We start from the raw sequence: 6,000 nt of genomic DNA on the forward strand, positions 1-6,000 counted from the left end.
TATAGTGCTTTAGGAAGCAACAGCCTCTGTTTCCCCCCACCCCACCTCAACCGTCACATGAACAAACAATCATGTATAGACATGTAAGCTATGCAGAAACACACGTGCTTACACCAACTGACACACCTACGCCCATCTTACCTATATAAATATAATGTATACACACACAGAAGTGCAGAGGGGGATTAGGATGTGAGGCTCCTGGCTGTGGTGTGTCTGTCAGTCACTCTCCAGTCTGTCAGCATCACAGCGGTGGCCACCCTGCTCCAGGGAGCCACCACCATCTACTGGACTGTAGTGGTACTGCAGAAGAGGAGAGGAGGGGAAAAGAGAGAATAGGGATATACAGATGAAAAGGGAACATTTTGTAGTAATTTTATAGTTAAGTAATTTTTCCTGACACGCAGCATTATGTATTTGCAGCACAGTGATCCTGCAGTGTTTGTATGTGCGTGGGCCTATTTCTGTACCAGCTGGGGGAGCAGAGGGGCACCAGGGCAGCCTGCATTGGTGTCTGTGTTCGTGCATCCAGCACGGCCTAGCAGGAGGCGCTGGCTGTGTGCAGCTGGCTGTGTGAAATCTCCTAGTGGCCCCCAAGGGATGGCAACACTCCCATGGGTCTCCACTCAATCTGGCCGCCCTGTGGCTGCCCTGCCCTGTCCCGGCACTCTGTCACTGCCATAGCTTTAACCGCATACACTGATTCCCTTCTCTCTCTAGTTCAGACCTTCAGACCGTTCTCAGCTCTCTTTTCCCTCATCTTTCACTCAAGCATCTTTTACATCTCCTTGCTGCTGTTGCCTTCATGTAGTCTCGTTCCTTAAACTGGGCCAGGGGCATGTACAATTACTCAAGCAGAGGCGGAAGAAGTACTAAGATTTTGTACTTGAGTAAAAGTAGAAGTACCAGATTGTAGGAATACTCTGTTACAAGTAAAAGTCCTGCAATCAAAATGTTACTCAAGTAAAAGTACAACAGTATTACCATCAAAATATACATATATGTTTTGATTATAAGTTATAATAAGTCTTATTGAACAGTTAATTATTTATCTAAAGGTACTAAATAAATGTAATTGCAAGTCCCTCACAATTGTACTTAAGCACAGTATACTCTAGCACTAAACCTTTGAACCCATCCACAGCTTCAAACTACATTTGATTATTTGATTTCCTCCAAATATTTCCCCCCCTTATTCTAGTGTTGGATCGATCTTTACAGAAGTGGCCTTTTACAGGTAGCATACTGTATGTCATCAGGGCTGGTGGTGGCTGTATTTAAAGCACAAACTCCAACACAGTAACAGCTGTCCTGTCCCGATGTGGTAATGAGACTAATGCATGATAAGTGGATTGGCTTTAAAGAGCCTGGATTCGCCTTAAGATGTCTGAGCAGACTGGAGTTAGAACTGCTGGGGTCGAGGTCACGCACACAGCCGTGTTCCTGTAAATGCACACATGCACACATGCACATAGAATCAACATTACAGATGATCTAAAAGGTATTTTACATTAGTCGTTATTATTTATTTCGCACAACTGTTTTCAGAATAATGCAGGTGTTGTGTGCAGATCTGCAACATGAATTCTTTCTTGCTTCTGGAGCTAATGGACAGACCCTCAGACAGATGTCAGTTCCCCACTTTCATAACCCCCAGAGTCCTCTCTGCTCCACAAAGTGGCCTCCTTTTCCTCATCTCCTTTACCCATTAGTAACGTGCCTGATGTTTAGCTAATCTCTCTTCCTCCTCTTTCTTCTCTCAGTGTATTACTGCTTTACTCAAGTATCAGCAGCTAATGCTCACATACACAAACACATGAACCCCCTCCTCACATTGTTGTGTCTGGGAAGTGTTTTGACCTTTGTCTATAAGGAGATCCGTCATTTCAGATCTGACCCAGCAGTTTGACCTCCATACTGCTGTTGTAGGATGGCCTAACCTCCATACTGCTAAACTGCATTACAGTGATTTAGCTTTTCTTTAAAGATTACTCTTACTTCAATTGGTTTGTAAAGAGCATATGACAAAGCTGAGATACTTTTGCACTTAAATGATGTTGAAACATGAGTGGCCTGACACTACAAACGTTTATCTAGGTTTGTCAATTGTCTTATTTATACAATGTCAGAGAAGAGTGAAACATTTCTGTTTTAACTCCCCGAGCTCAAGATGACTTCTCCATAATTGTTTTGTCTGATCGATATTTAAAAATCCCAAAATATACAATATATTGAATACACAAGAATATAAAAGAGAAACAAATCGGAGAATTTTTGAAACTTTTGCTTTCTAAATCAGGCATCATCAAAACGTATTTATATTTAATATCTTTCAAACGACTCTTCAGTTAGTTGATTTTTTTCGTCTCTGAAGCGTGATGTATTTGTTCCTGTCCAAAACAATCTGCCGTCAGGTTCAAAATTAAACTATTAGGTGAGCTATAGTCTTATATCTTTTTTATTTGTTCAGTCAGTTTATCAGTTTTGGCGATCAACCAGCCAGCTACTCAGTCACTTGGTTAGTAAACTTGTTATTTATTCTGTGCTTATACAGCTCTGTGTTACTTCTCTGAGCACTCAATGTGTGTGTGAGAGAGAGTGTGTGTGTGTGTGCTGTTATGTGGCCAGACGACACATTCCTCTCCCTGCTGGTGAGCTGCTGTGTATGTGCTGGAACGTGGCAGAACCTCCCCTCCATCCGCCCCCCCCTACCTCCATACACCACCACTCCAGCTCCCAGTGCGCCAGTCACACAGCCCCGTCTCTGCGCCATCTGCATATCAGCTCCAGCCTCGGCCAAAGCATTAAATTAAATCCCTGTTTGGGTTGATTAGCAAATGGCTGGTGAGCTCACATAGTTATGGAGTTATTTATTTAATTGCTATCAAGGTTTTTCCGGCTCATCTCGTTCTGAAGCATCCGGCAGAGCAGAGATGTGCCGGGGTCCTGAAGGGCTGAGTGTGAGACGGAGAGGCGGGAAAGTTTGTGCGTCTCATTTCTGTTTTGCTGGCTGAAGTTCAGCCTTACCATTTGTACCTGTCTCCTTTTCCCCTCTCTGCATTTCCATCTCTCATTCTCTCCCCTTTCCCCCTCTGTCCTGAAATGAATGGTTAATCAGTCCGCTAATTGAGTGACAGTTAGTCAGTGCGTTGTTGTAATTGTCCAATCAGAAAGCTTGGAACAGGCACATTCACAGCTGATTCATCTCTGTCTCGTACTGCTAAATCCACAAGCTGCAAATGGAGGATGAGCCAACAAGATTTATTTCTCCCTGAATTTCCAAAATTACTTTTTAACAGTCTACTTTAGTTTTTAATCCTTAGTTTGTAGCCGGTACCACAGAAAGCGACAACATGAAAGCTTGCCACCTCTACTTCTGTTTCTGTTTTCAACAATCCCTTCTTTAGTCAGACACTTAACCGAGCCAAAGTACTGTGGTTGTTTGAAACTTATTTTTAAATCTTAAAGTACTATTTCTAATGCTCACGATATTTAATACTTTCCTGACATTGAAAGAGAAAGGAACAGGAGTTTAGAAAAGTTTTAATATACTGTACCTCCAGTTAAGACAGAAGACAGCTCTTTAAAGCTGCAGCAGACAATATGCGTTTTGAACAAATTTAGCCCAGATTTTAAATACACTTCAAAATGGTTTATCTTGTCCGCCTAAATATCCTCTGTTCCTCAGATCTATCAGATCACCCACGTCGTCCCGTATTACTGATATCCTGACGTTCTAACAAGAAACAAAAGAGTCCTGTTGTCTTAAGCACTGTATAGTGTTGTATCTACTAATTGGCCTTAAGGGAAAAGTAAAGTTGTGCAGAAAAACTAAATGAAACTGAAGTGAGGAGTCCGAGAGAGATGGTGTGGGAAGGAGACCGGCTGTTCTGTTTTCTCCAGCAGTCCAAACTAGAGACATGTGGCTCCCCAGACAAGCTGTCCAGAGTGGGAGAGCTCGCTGGACTCATTACAGGCAGGGCCAAGACGGGATAGCTTGACAGAACACCATTGGATCATTCGGAGGATTGGAACGGGCAAAACAGAATTGTGTTGAATGTGTTTGTGCGTGCCTGTGTTTGTTTGGAACGCCATGTATGGACAACTGTCCATCTCCTATCTCCGTCTGTGCCACCCCTGGCTGCCCCCTCCCCCGCACCCCAGTGGACGTGTACACACTCTCACAAACACACATACACACACATATACACACACGCTGTCCAAGCCCGGCCAGAAGGATTGCTTAAATGTTTTCAGTTGTACTGGACAGCTGAGCGATGAAGTGGCCAGCCACAGGCTTCCATTGGTTGGACACTTCATCAGGAAACTGACTCAGAGAAATGACTGGACTTGGACCATCAGGACAGTCTTCACTGCCAGTTTATAATAGTTGTATTAGTTTAACTTTATCTTTATCCTCATCCACTTTGTCAGTCAATACATCTCTTTCTCCTTCATCCACCTTGAGGTCAACCAAAGTGTTGTCTTTACCCGTTGATCCGTTTTTCCCATCATTGTTTTTGAGTAGTGAACACAATAACAGAAACACCTGTACATAATAAAAATCAATTTCACCGACACCACAAACAATCCCCTTGAATAGTTCCACAAAGTCGAATCATGACCTTTCTGACACAGCCTCTACAAAACCTTCACATTATAATCCTATGTATTTTTTGGATTACATTGTCATATAGCGTTTATAATACATGAAATACATGTATTTTCTATGGTTGATTTTAAGCTCATTAGGCTTCCATTTGTTCTACAAGGAAGCATTAACCACAACACACACTAACATCCTGAATAGATTACATGCCACCCTGAGCTTTACGTACAGTATTGGTTTTGTCAGAATTGATAAGCTGTTCTATTTCCGCTCAATTACAACTTACTTTCCTTTCCATTCATTTCCTTTTGCTGGCTTTCCCTCCATCCCTTTTCCCACCAGCCCCTCTCACAGCACTGTTTATCAGCAGTAGTGATCCAAAGAAGATGCTTTGTTTCTCATAGAATAGGATAAGGCAGTGGGAGAGGAGAGGAGAGTGGGGGGGATTTGTGAGAAAGAGAGAAATAAGACACTGAGAGAGCAGAAGAGAGGGAGAGGTGTGATTGCTAATCCTGGTGATGCATTGGCACCCAACAGCAGTTTCTTATCTATCTATGTGTCTCTTTCTGTCCCTCTGTGGTGGTTCAAATACCCCCAGACCCACACACACACACACACACACACACACACACACACACACACACACACACACACACACACACACACACACACACACACACACACACCTCCACCACTACCAGCACCCAGAGGTACCAACAGGCCCTGCAGTCGCATGGTCCCTTTGACGGAGCAGGTGTTTTTCTGCGACGTGTTAACGAGCACGGCCTGCTGTCATTTCCGCTTTAAATGGATGTCACAAATAGAACACACACACGCATACACACACACGGCTTATGCTGCTCTCCCAGCGAATTAGCCTTTAAAAAAAGGTGATCAGAGCTGTTGTGTGTGAGTATGCGTTCATGAACATCTTTGTCTATTAGCATGTCTTCACAAGGTGTGTAAAATGTGTGTGAATGTCAAGGAACGTCTGGCTGGTTAATTAAAAAGGGTTGCGAGGTAGGGAGCATTTGCGTCCTTCTGTGGTGTTTATTTCTGTTGTTTGAAATGAGAAAGTGAAATGTTTACATAGCTCCCGGCTTCGCAAAGTGTTGAGATTGTCAGTTTCTTTCATCAGAGCCGCGTGTCTCGGCATTACTGCAGCCTCGTACTCTGCATGTGTGCGCGCAGTTTCATCCCTGCGTATGTACTCGTCGTACTCATAACCAACCATGTGTGAATCAGCACACGTGTGTACTTTAATCCATGTGTGTATCCATGCTGCTTCCAGGGAGTGTTATCCTCTGTGGTGTGGAAATGTTTGACACTCATGTAATCCTGCAGCGGCTCATCTGATAAAGCTGTGGTGCCACCTTAGTGCCAGTCTGTGC

At 43.5% G+C, this 6,000-nt stretch overlaps 1 protein-coding gene across 1 annotated transcript in view; it reads left to right on the forward strand.

Moving 5' to 3' along the window:
• The window catches only part of akt3a (v-akt murine thymoma viral oncogene homolog 3a), a 55,674-nt gene that overhangs the window by 22,019 nt on the left and 27,655 nt on the right, over window positions 1-6,000 (forward strand).

Source organism: Gymnodraco acuticeps, unplaced genomic scaffold (genome assembly GCF_902827175.1).
Source record: "Gymnodraco acuticeps unplaced genomic scaffold, fGymAcu1.1, whole genome shotgun sequence".
NCBI classification, from domain to species: Eukaryota; Metazoa; Chordata; class Actinopteri; order Perciformes; family Bathydraconidae; genus Gymnodraco; species Gymnodraco acuticeps.